The following is a 13,393-nucleotide window of genomic DNA, read 5'->3' on the forward strand; positions in this document are numbered from 1 at the left end:
GTGAAACATGGCCTGCAGCTCTTTCTCAAAAAGGGACTCTGGGACTGGAGATGCTGCGAGCACTCCCCCGGCCATGCCCCCCCCCCCCAGAACACCACACACACACACTTATGTGTACTCACACTCATCCCTTTCACACAAGCTAGCTCACATAGCCCCCTACTATTACAACACACAGTCCCCAAGTACCACACACAGCTCCCCCTACCGCACACAGTCCCTTAGTACCATGTAATAGTCCCCCGTGGCCACTTATAAACTCCCACTACATCATGTTCATAAAATCCCCAATCACTGTACAGCCCCCTACTACCTTATAACAGCTCTCAGGGTACAGAAAATCATTCATCAAGTTGGTTTTAGAAAAGGGAGATTAACCACTGAGAAATGTTATGACTCTCAGAAAGCATTTTAAGATAATTTAACGAAAAAATTGTTTTCCTTGCCGTGCTTTTTGACATAGAGAAGGCCTTTGTTAAAACAATAAAAATCATCCAGAGCTTCCTTATACAGCAGAAAATAAACATAAAGTTTGTTTCATTATTCTCCACACCCTTCAGACCTGAGGCCCGGGATCCCACAAGCTGCGGTCCTGTCCACACCTGTTTTCAATCTACATGTCTGATATTTATGACCCTCCCCCTACAGTTGGAAATGTGTCCCAATTCAGTAGATGACCTATGCTATTGGACATCATCCATTCACTCACAAAAAGCCGCTAAGAAGCTCCAGACCTGTATAATGTTTTTTAGAAATGGCTCAAAACCTGGCATATCTAACTAGACCCAACAACAACACAATATGCCCTCTTTAGTGAAATAAACAATTACAAAATCTGAACTGTCACTCACACTGACACTGTATGGACAACATCTGAAGATTAAGAAGACAGCTACATTCTTGGTGGTCGCTTTCCAGCTTGACATGAAGTCAACAATTCGCATTGCAACCATTGAAACAGCAGGGGGGAAATAATCAACCACCTGAAAGCCCTGTGGGGGAAGAGTACCGGAGCAGCGCCAATAACTGTATTGAAAGTGTACCAAAGCTACAACAGGCCTGTCTTCGAGTACTCTTCCCTCGCCTGGAAAACCACATCAACACAACAGAAATACAAGCTACAAATAATCCAGAACAAAGCAATAAGAGCAGCCTACCGCCTCCCTAAATACATCCATGTCACCTACTTTCACGAAATCTCTGGTCTGAAAACAATGAACGAGCATCTGGACCTTTTGGGACAGAAATACATTCAATAAAGCAAAATACAACCCATCACTGAAGAAAACAATAGAATAAGCAATACACTACCAAGACACTCCTCTCTCCACCATATTGACCACTACCTAACCCAAACCCTACCCCTTACCTTAAACCAGGTTTGAATCCAAACCCCAGCCTCCTTCCCTAAACCGGGTCTGTATTGAAACCCCAACACTACTTCCCTCCATGTAACCCCAAGAAAAACCACTAAACAAGTCTTAAACTTCAACTGAACCCACTGGGCTGTGGTCAATAACAAGTATATCAAAAAAGACATAAAACACAGTTTAGATTCTACAGTAACATTCATGAGAGTATCTAGGCCCCCATCAAGGGGAACAAGTACTAGCTATTTAAAGAGGTGAGCATGGCAATATTTTCTGCAGACAACATATATTGATAGTGGGGTTATAGTGATGGTGGTGGTGAGAGGTTTGTGACGAGCTAATGAACATTGATTTCTGGTGCAGCTCTGAGGCAGAGGTCACATGCTGCGAGGAAAATATGCTAACTTTACTCATACTCTGTTTTCCCTCTCGTCTTTAATTCAGTGTGTGTGAACATAGCCTCTCTTCTCCATATTGGCCCAGATGGAAAGATCTTTATGTTTCAATGTGTGACATCAAAGTGGAGTGTTTTGAATAGATACATGCTTTAATAGCCATGCAGTTCAAATATTTATCTCTCGCTCTGAACACACTGAATGACTGTGACTATATTTGGGGAAAGCCTTTTGGCAGATGCTGCTTTAGGGAAAACTATTTCTACTATTGTTGTTGTTGTTGATGCTGTGCTATCTGACAAGACTTCCATTGTGCTCCACTGCCATACGCTTCCTTGCCCCGTTGCCAGGGGGTACAGGGGGGCAGTGCCCCAGCCGAGGAATGTGCCCATTAAAATTTCGCCCACAGATGAGTCCTGGTCTGAGGGCTCCTTTCCACCCGCCACGCATAGTGGCTGTGCCAGCTCTCAGGGTGGACCAGCTGGCATGGCCGTGGCCACACATGGGTGTGGTGATCCCTAGGGAACCCTGGGCCCATATGAATAAATGTCTCAGAGTAGGAATGCTGATATAGGATCAGTTTAGACTTTTAGATCACAATTAATAAGATTATATGGACAGGTGGGACCTGATTCTAGATCAACACTACTCTGAGATACTTAGTGAATACAGGTCCTAATGTCAGGTCACTACTCTCAACAGTACAGAGTGTAGGAGACAGGAAACACTATACACAGGCTCCAGAGATTACAGGCCCCTGGGGGGTCATTGAAAGCAGCCAGCACAGCCCATTCACCTCATCATATGTGACATATCACCATGCATTGTTAAAAGCTGCTTCTCCCTTAGACATATGCGACGGGACTCTGTAAATGTGATTCGCTATTGGCGAAAGGCCACACACTGATGAATACTATTGTGTGGAAGTACTATTGGCATCTGGTGAGAAAGAATTAGCAGCGATTCCAACCTGCAGCGTGATGCATAACCCTACCCTGTTTACAGTGTAAATACACTTGGGAGTGGAACCGCCTTTAATAGTGCAGGTATAATTCTGTGCACCTACATTTATCTCAAGTCGATATGTAACTAGAACTTGGATTAGGGCTGTGTTTTGTCATTCTGTTACTAACTAGAGCTAATGAAAGGGGGAAATATATGTATTCAGGTGCTTCGCTTCAGACCTGTAGTTCTAGGTTTAAACTATTTATATACACAAGTAATAGCCTTTGGAATCTATCAGCCAGTCACCTCCCCTGATTGGGAATATGACATTCCAGTATAGGATCAGGGCTGGTTCCATCCAGATATCCATGTTGACTGTGGTCCCACTGTGCTGTAACCAATGAGAGACATTCACAACTAGTGCTAGCAAGCCTCTGATGAATGTGGGCACCAGGAAATGTGCAGAAAATGAATTTTAAATATACCCACAACACTCAATAGTTGTCTGTTTGATTTAGAGGCCTGTTTTGCTTAAGGACACAAGGTTTATTTGTATTTATTTCTTCTGTTGTTCAGATCCTACTTGACTTCACTTACAATACTTTAGCGTTCTTAACAGTTCCTCTAATACTGGACATTCTGGGCTTTGTGTTATTAGCATATCTTGTGTGAAATGAATGTCAGCAACACATCCAGTTTGGTCTCTGTGACTGTGTCAGATAACATCTATAATGAACAAAAATATAAACGCCACATGCAACAATTTCAACGATTTTACTGAGTTACAGTTTCATATAGACGGAAATCAGCTAATTGAAATAACTTCATTAGACCCTAATTAATCGATTTCACATGACCGAGCAGAGGCGCAGCCATGGGTTGGCCTGGGAGGGCTTTGGTCCACCCACTGGGGAGCCAGGGCCAGCCAAACAGAATTAGTTTTTCCCCACAAAAGGGCTTTATTACAGACAGAAATACTCCTCAGTTTCATCAGCTGTCCGGGTGGCTGACAATCTCGCAGGTGAAGAAGCCGGATGTGGAGGAGGTCCTGGGCTGGCGTGGTTACACGTGGTCTGCGGTTGTGAAGCCGGTTGGACTTACTACCAAATTCTCTAAAAAACATTGGAGGTGGCTTACGGTAGAGAAATGAACGTTTAATTCTCTGGCAACAGCTCTGGGGGACATTCCTGCAGTCAGCATGCCAATAGCACACTCCCTCAAAACTGGAGACATCTATGGCATTGTGTTGTGTGACAAAACTGTACAAAGATGATGCTGTTTAATCAGCTTCTTGATATTTGCCACACCTGTAGAGTGGATGGATTATAATGGCAAAGGAGTAATGCTCACTAACAGGGATGTAAACAAATTTGTGCAAAACAATTGAGAGAAATAAGCTTTTTGTGCATATAGAACATTCTGGGCTCTTATTTCAGCTCATGAAACATGGAACCAACAGTTTACATGTTGTGTTTATATATATATATATATATATATATATTTTTTTTTTTGTATAAATACCATGAATCTGTCATAGCCTCGAACCGCAGCTAAATCTGTATGACCCTTGATAATAGCCTTTTGGCTGTCGGCGGCAACCATAATTTCGACAACACAGTAAACAATTGAGGTGGCAGTGTCCATATTACACCTCATGGATTGGTTCATTTCATTCTGTGTCGTGTTTGGATTGGCCTTAGAGATGGGGCTGTTTATTTATGGATCCTATTCGAATCTTTGGAAGTTGCCTCGCCCCAAATCGGAGGGCATGAAAGTAAATGTTCTGAAGGTGAGAAAATGTGTGTATTGAGTCTAGCTGGGCGGCAGGGCCTCATCCATCGCCGGCACCAATCTGTATGACCAGTCAAGCAGCAAATCCATCACCGCCTCCTCAGGCAGGGAGCACAGAAAAGCAGTGAGAGAAAAATATGCTTTTTTCCCTATCTATCTGCAAGGCCCTGTTTTCTCTGCTATCATTACTCATCTTTCTCAACCTCACAATGTAACTCTATGTATCATATCAGTATTGTGTCATTATCGAAGTCGGTCATCCCGAACAATGTTCATTGTGTTACTGATAAAATTACCACATACCCTTTTCGTATCAAAAGGCTCCAGAAATGGCCAGTTCTGTGGCTTTTTTTGTAGTACAAAGAAAATGTAGTAGACAAACATTTTGACATACTTTGGAAATAAAACAAAAGCTGAGATTTTTTAATTTAACTAGGCAAGTCAGTTAATTAAGAAAAATTATTATTTACAATGACGGCCTAGGAACAGTGGGTTAACTGCCTTGTTGAGGCGCAGAAAGACATATTTTTAACTTGTCAGCTCAGGGATTTGATATTGCAACCTTTCGGTTACTAAGTCCAACACTCTAACCACTAGGCTACCTGCCTCCCCTTAGATTTAACTCTAAGTTGAATGGCAAGGAGACAGAATAAAACATTTCAGGAAACCTGCTCTGTGTGAATAATCGAGCAATGAAAATGCGTGTTTCAATAATGTTATTAATTAGACAACGTTCACTGGGTGGAGCCAAGAAAATTCATCTGAATAAAAAATGTGTTTTCTTTTTACAGTGGCATTTATAAAAAAAATTACACATTACGGTTTTGATTGAATAAATGCCTAGGGCTGAGATGAGGTGCCTTCGGGAAGTATTCCGACCCCTTGACTTTTTCCACATTGTATTACGTTACAGCCTTATTCTAAAAATGAATTAAATGTTGTTTTTTTCCTCATCAATCTACATACAATACCTGATAATGCCAAAGCAAAAACAGGTTTTAAACATTTTGGCTAATTTATTAAAAATATAAAACTGAAATATTACATTTGCTTAAGTATTCAGACCCTTTACTCAGTACTTTGTTGAAGCACCTTTGGCAGTAATTACAGCATCAAGTCTTCTTGGGTAGCGAAATGCTTGTGTTCTTAGCTCCAACAGTGCAGTAGTATCTAACAATTCACCACAATACACACAAATCTTAAAGTAAAATCATTTAATTAAGAAATATATAAATATAAGATTGAGATTGGGCTTTGACAAAAATAGAGTAGAATATAATTCAGTATATGCATATTAGAGGTTGACCGATTATGATTTTTCAACGCCGATACCGATTATTGGAGGACCAAAAAAGCCGTTACCGATTAATCGGTTTTTATTCATTTATTTGTAATAATGACAATTACAACAATACTGAATGAACACTTGTTTCAACTTAATATAATACATAAATAAAATCTATTTAGCCTCAAATAAATAATGAAACATGTTCAATTTGGTTTAAATAATGCAAAAACAAAGTGTTGGAGAAGAAAGTAATATGTGCCAATATGCAATATGTGCCATGTACACTATGTGCCATGTAAAAATGTGTGCCATGTAAAATATGTGCCATCTAAAAATGCTAACGTTTAAGTTCCTTGCTCAGAACATGAGAACATATGAAAGTTGGTGGTTCCTTTTAACATGAGACTTCAATATTCCAAGGTAAGACGATTTAGGTTGTAGTTAATATAGTATTTATAGGACTATTTCTCTCTATACCATTTGTATTTCATATACCTTTGTCTATTGGATGTTCTTATAGGCACTATAGTATTCCCAGTGTAACAGTATAGCCTCCGTCCCTCTCCTCGCCCCACCCCCCTATCCACATCGATGGAACAGTAGTGGAGAGGGTAGTAAGTTTTAAGTTCCTTAGCGTACACATCACAGACAAACTGAATTGGTCCACCCACACAGACAGCATCGTGAAGAAGGCGCAGCAGCGCCTCTTCAACCTCAGGAGGCTGAAGAAATTCGGCTTGTCACCAAAAGCACTCACAAACTTCTACAGATGCACAATCGAGAGCATCCTGTCGGGCTGTATCACCGCCTGGTACGGCAACTGCTCCGCCCACAACCGTAAGGCTCTCCAGAGGGTAGTGAGGTCTGCACAACGCATCACCGGGGGCAAACTACCTGCCCTCCAGGACACCTACACCACCCAATGTCACAGGAAGGCCATAAAGATCATCAAGGACAACAACCACCTGAGCCACTGCCTGTTCACCCTGCTATCATCCGGAAGGCGAGGTCAGTACAGGTGCATCAAATCTGGGACCGAGAGACTGAGAAACAGCTTCTATCTCAAGGCCATCAGACTGTTAAACAGCCACCACTAACATTGAGTGGCTGCTGCCAACACACTGACTCAACTCCAGCCACTTTAATAATGGGAATTGATGGGAATTGAGGTAAAATATATCACTAGCCACTTTAAACAATGCTACTTAATATAATGTTTAGATACCCTACATTATTTATCTCATATGTATACGTATATACTGTACTCTATATCATCTACTGCATCTTTATGTAATACATGTATCACTAGCAGCTTTAAACTATGCCACTTTGTTTACATACTCATCTCATATGTATATACTGTACTCGATACATCTACTGCATCTTGCCTATGCCACTCTGTACCATCACTCATTCATATATCTTTATGTACATATTCTTTATCCCTTTACACTTGTGTGTATAAGGTAGTAGTTTTGGAATTGTTAGTTAGATTACTCGTTAGTTATTACTGCATTGTCGGAACTAGAAGCACAAGCATTTTGCTACCCTCGCATTAACATCTGCTAACCATGTGTATGTGACAAATAAAATTTGATTTGATTTGATTACCTGGGCTCGAACCAGGAACACATTAACAACAGCCACACTCGAAGCAGCATTACCCATCGCTCCACAAAAGCCGCGGCCCTTGCAGCGCAAGGGGAATAACTACTCCAAATCTAAAAGCGAGTGACGTTTGAAACAGTATTAGTGTATTAGTATTAGTATTAGTATTATTACACCCAGCTAACTAGCTAGCCATTTCACATTGGTTACACCAGCCATTAGGCTGATAGGCTTGAAGTCATAAACACCGCTGTGCTTGCGAAGAGCTGCTGGCAAAACGCACGAAAGTGCTGTTTGAATGAATGCTTACGGGCCGCTGCTGCCAACCATCGCTCAGTCAGACTGCTCTATCAAATCATAGACTTAATTATAACATAACACACAGAAATACGAGCCTTTGGTCATTAATATGGTCGAATCCGGAAACTATCATTTCGAAAACAAAACGTTTATTATTTCAGTGAAATACGGAACCGTTCTGTATTTTATCTAACGGGTGGCATCCGTAAGTCTAAATATTCTTGTTACATTGCACAACTTTCAATATTATGTAATAATTATGTAAAATTCTGCCAAATTAGTTCGCAATGAGCCAGGCAGCCCAAAATGTTGCATATACCCTGACTCTGCGTGCAATGAATGCAAGATAAATGACACAATTTCACCTGGTTAGTATTGCCTGCTAAACTGGATTAGTAGTTATAACTAGTCATTATGATTGATTGTTTTTTATAAGATAAGTTTAATGCTAGGTAGCAATTTACCTTGGCTTCTGCTGCATTCGCGTAACAGGCAGGCTCCTTGTGGAGTGCAATGGTTCGAGCGTTGGACGAGTTAACTGTACTGTTGCAAGATTGGGTCCCCTGAGCTGACAAGGTGAAAATCTGCCGTTCTGCCCCTTAACAAGGCAGTTAACCCACCGTTCCTAGGCCGTCATTGAAAATAAGAACGTGTTCTTAACTGACTTGCCTAGTTAAATAAAGGTATTTTGGCGCCCAAAAATACCGATTTCAGATTGTTATGAAAACTTGAAATCGGCCCTAATTAATCGGCCATTCCGATTAATCGGTCGACCTCTAATGCATATGTGATGAGTTGTAAACATTATTCAAGTGGCCAGCGATTCCAAGTCTATGTATATAGGGCAGCAGCATCTAAGGTGCAGGGTTGTGTAACTGGGTGGATGCCTGCTAGTGATGGCTATTTAACAGTCTGAGTGCCTTGAGATAGAAGCTGTTTTTCAGTTTCTCGGTCCCAGCTTTGATGCACCTGCACTGACCTCACCTTCTGGATGATAACGGGGTGAACAGACCGTAGCCCGGGTGGTTGATGTCCTTGATGATCTTTTTGGGCTTTCTGTGTGACATCGGCTACTGAATAGGTACTGTTGCACCTTCTTCACCACACTGTCTAACCATTTCAGATCGTCAGTTACTGTGTTCAACGAGGAACTTGAAGCTTTCCACCTTCCCCACTGTGGTCCCATCGATGTGGATGGGGGCGTGCTCCCTCTGCTGTTTCCTGAAGTCCACAATCAGCTCCTTTGTTTTGTTGACATTGAGTATGGTTATTTTCTTGGCACCACTCTCCCAGGGCCTTCAGCTCCTCCCTGTAGGCTGTATTGTTGGTAATCCGGCCTACTACTGTTGTGTCGTCTGCAAACTTGATGATTGAGTTGGAGGCGTGCGTGGCCACGCAGTCATGGGGTGAACAGGGAGTACAGGAAGGGGCCCCTGTGTTGAGGATCCGAAGTGGAGGTGTTGTTTCCTACCTTCACCACCTGGGGGGCGGCCCGCCAGGAAGTCCAGGACCCAGTTGCACAGGGCGGGGTTCAGACCCAGTGCCCCAATCTTAATGATGAGCTTGGAGGGTATTATGGTGTTCAATGCTGAGCTATCATCAATGAACAGCATTCTTACATAGGTATTCCTCTTGTCCAGATGGGATAGGGCAGTGTGCAGTGCAATGGCGATTGCGTTGTCTGTGGATCTATTGGGGCGGTCAGCAATTTGAAGTGGGTCTAGGGTATCAGGTAAAGTAGAGGTGATATGATCCTTAACTAGCCTCTCAAAGCACTTCATGATTAACACGCTAAAATGTCTTACTCACGTCGGCCATGGAGAAGGAGAGCCCACAGTCATTGGTAGCGGGCTGCGTCGGTGGCACTGTGTTATTCTCAAAGCGGGAGAGAAGGTGTTTAGCTTGTCTGGAAGCAAGATGTCAGTGTCCGTGACGTGGCTGGTTTTCCCTTTGTAGTCCATGATTGTCTGTAGACCCTGCCACATACGTCTCTTGTCTGAGCCGTTGAATTGCGACCCCACTTGGTCTCTGTACTGATGTTTTGCCTGTTTGATTGCCTTATGGAGGGAATAAGTACGTTTGTATTCTGCCATATTCCCAGTCACCTTGCCATGGTTAAATGCGGTGGTTCGCGCTTTCAGTTTTGTGCGAATGCTGTTATCTATCCACAGTTTCCAAACTTCTTCCATTTCAGAATGATGGAGGCCACTGTGTTCTTGGGGACCTTCAATGCTGCAGAAATGTTTTGGTACCCTTCCCCAGATCTGTGCTTCGACACAGCTCTACGGACAATTCCTTCGACGTCATGACTTGGTTTTTGCTCTGACATGCACTGTCAACTGTGGGACCTTATAGAGACAGATGTGTGCTTTTCCAAATCATGTCCAATCAATTGAATTTACCAAAGGTGGACTCCAATCAAGTTGTAGAAACATCTCAAGGATGATCAATGGAAACAGGATGCACCTGAGCTCATTTTTGAGTCTCATATCAAAGGGTCTGAATACTTATGTAAATAAGGTTGTGTTTTTATTTGTAAAACATTTGCAAAAATGTCTAAAAACCTATTTTTTTACTTTGTCATTACGTAAGCATTGTGTGTAGAATGCTGGGGATTTTTATTTATTTCATCAATTTTAGAATAAGGCTGTAACGTAACAAAATGTGGAAAAAGTCAAGGGGTTTGAATATTTTCTGAAGGCGCTATGGATAATGATGAAATCATGTAGATGTCCCATGCTCTGCTCTCTCTGTTCTCTCTGCTTTTGCACCTGAAGGTGCTTATGCACAGCCAATTACCTCTGGTGAAGTGAGCCCCTCAACACTGATAAAAAATATAAATGACATGTGAGCATGGGGCAAGGGCTAGGGCTAAGGCTAGGACTGTGGCTAGGGCTGGGGGCTAGAGCTAGGGCTGGGGGCTAGAGCTAGGCCTGAGTCTCGGACTAAGGCTGGGACTGAGGCTAGGGCTGGGGGCTAGAGCTAGGGCTGAGGTTGGGACTGAGGGCTCGGGGCTAGAGCTAGGGATGGGACTGGGGATTGTAGTAGAGGACATAGGGTTTGTCTATACCCTAGGCAACACAATGACTAGGGTCTGGTTTCAATTATGGACTCTTTTGGCATAGAGGAACTACTTCACTGCCTACGTCGATAAGGAAGAAAACAATTATCTGGGAACTCTCCCAACATATCACGAGGTAGACATGCCAGAACATTGCGGTTCAAAACCAAAGTTTGCATTCTCAACCTTTGCAGTAGTTTTAGTCAAGGTAGTTGACGCAAACTAGCCACTTACGAAATGCACTCATTAAAAATAACCTCTGGGATCTCCATCTTGCTAGCTAATATTTAGTATTTTATTCAAGAGGATAAATAGTGACGTAGGCAGCGACGTAGTTCCCCAGACCCTAGTCTCTGTTTCCTAGGGTCAGGGTTTGCCAGACTAATATACTGCTTGAGGTAATTACTAGATACCTGGATGCTGTGCTGATTCACCCCTTCCCTCCACCTTCCATTCCATTATGACTCTATGTGGTTAGCATGATAGCCCCCAGCTATTTGATGCATTTGATTGTAATTGGCTGAGTGTTAGGTAGAAGGTGCTGTGGTGACATGTTCCTAATAGCTGTACTTTAATCTACAGGAGCACATTAATAGCCATGCTACATCACAGCAGGTTGCTTTAGCTCCCAGCCACATCTGTCTGTCTGCCAACTTCACCCTGAAATGAATATTTTTCTAATTTGTATCCGAAGGCCCTGCAGTGTTTACTGTGTAATATCTGATAATGGTATCTTCCTGAAGGTGGTATAACCTTTAACTCTTGAAAATTGGGAGACTCTAAGATAGAATAGACTGTGGTGTTATGAATGGATAAACTCCTTATATGTTTCTTGGAAACATTTTTCCTGCCCACTGAAGGATAGGCAATGACAAGACCCTAGGAGGCTCTTCTCTTGTTGAACATGACATTAGTAGCAGATTTCCTATAATGGATGCTCCCCATGATGTGCAGGCAGCCATAGGCCATGCATTCCATAGGGTTTAAACACAACATCTGCTTTTCAAGTGTGTGTGTGTATATGTGCACGCGTGTGTGCGTGCTACTTGCTTATGTGTGCGTGTGAGAGAGAAAGAAAGACACGGAGGAAGAGGATGCCATCCCATTACGCCGGGTGGCTGTGCTTAGGGCTGGAGATAGACTGTTATTCAGAGCTTCACCAATGCTTTTTCTACTGCGTGTGTCTTTGTGTGTGTGTTAGCATTGGCCCACCTCTGAGAACATCCCCCCCTGAGATAAATGGGAAGGACTTTGGGTACTCCACCTGCATTTCCAGATCAAAAGATTGCTCTGTCCACATTTATAGCATTGTATAAACATGATTTAAAGTAATACGGAAAGAAGTTAAACAGCTCTTATTTTCAAAACATTTTATTTACTTTTATTTTCTCTAGGTGGTTTACTTGTTTAACGTGGCATAAGCCAGTATAAATTTGCTGCTATAAAATGATTGCATCATACCAATTACATCTCAATCAGATGAAACTGGCGAGGTCCAAAAGAACAGGTGGTGACGTCCACTTCCAAACCCAAAGAACAGACTGTTGTTTTTGCCAAGGATTATCCATAAATTAAAGCAGATGGTTTTCTTTTCATTTTTCCCGCATCACAAGGACCACAGCATAACCACACAGAACAAAAATATAATTGCAACATGTACAAATGTTGGTCCCATGTTTTATGAGCTGAAATAAAAGATCCCAGAAATGTTCCTTCAGCACCAAAAGCGTATTACTCTCAAATTGTGTGCACAAATTTCTTTGCGTCCCTGCTAGTGAGCATGTTAATGAACACGAGGGAGACAGAGAGCTGGTTTCAAGCGCAGAGCGCAGCAGGGGTTTAATGAAAGGAACCATAGGAGGAGGCAGGTAGCTGGGTCCAGGGGCAGGCAGAAGGTCATACACGGTAGGTCCAAAAATGGCAACAGTACAGGCAGGGAATAGACAAAAGGCGTCGAGAGTGAGGCAGGCAAAAACTATCATACACAGGAGGAGAGAAGGACGGAAAAAAACAGCTCAGAAAAAAAGTGTGTCTCAAAACAAACAATACCTCACAGTGACGGGGTGCAAGGAACTGAACTAAATAGTGTGGGATGATGACATGCAGGTGTATGAACAGGTGATTAGAATTCCGGTGATTGGGATCTGGAGAGTGAGCTGGAAAGTGGGCTGCGTTCCGGGGTTCTAAGTGTTTGGGAGTGTGAGTTGGACGCAGACGTTACAAAGCATTTCTCCTTTGCCAAGATAATACCAGCACCTGACAGTTGCACACAACACAATGCCACAGATGTTGACATGCTGACTGCAGGAATGTCCACCAGAGATGTTGCCAGAGAATGTAATGTTAATTTCTCTACATAAGCCGCCTTCAACGTCATTTTAGAGAATTCAACCGGCCTCACAACCGTAGACCATCTATGTGTATGGCATCGTGTGTAGGCAAGCGGTTTGCTGATGTCAAAGTTGTGAACAGACTGCCCCATGGTAGCGGTGGTGTTATGGTATTGGCAGGCATAAGACACGGACAACAAACACAAGTGCATTTTATCATTGGCAATTTGAATGCAGAGAGATACTGTGATGAGATCCTGGGGCCCATTGTCATGCCATTCATCTATCGCCATCACCTCATGTTT

At 42.6% G+C, this 13,393-nt stretch overlaps 1 protein-coding gene across 1 annotated transcript in view; it reads left to right on the top strand.

The window, feature by feature from the left end:
- Positions 1–13,393, top strand: part of LOC109910096 (AF4/FMR2 family member 2-like) — a 171,903-nt gene that overhangs the window by 122,956 nt on the left and 35,554 nt on the right. The gene's annotated exons all lie outside the window — the stretch shown is intronic.

This window comes from Oncorhynchus kisutch, linkage group LG19 (assembly GCF_002021735.2).
Source record: "Oncorhynchus kisutch isolate 150728-3 linkage group LG19, Okis_V2, whole genome shotgun sequence".
NCBI classification, from domain to species: Eukaryota; Metazoa; Chordata; class Actinopteri; order Salmoniformes; family Salmonidae; genus Oncorhynchus; species Oncorhynchus kisutch.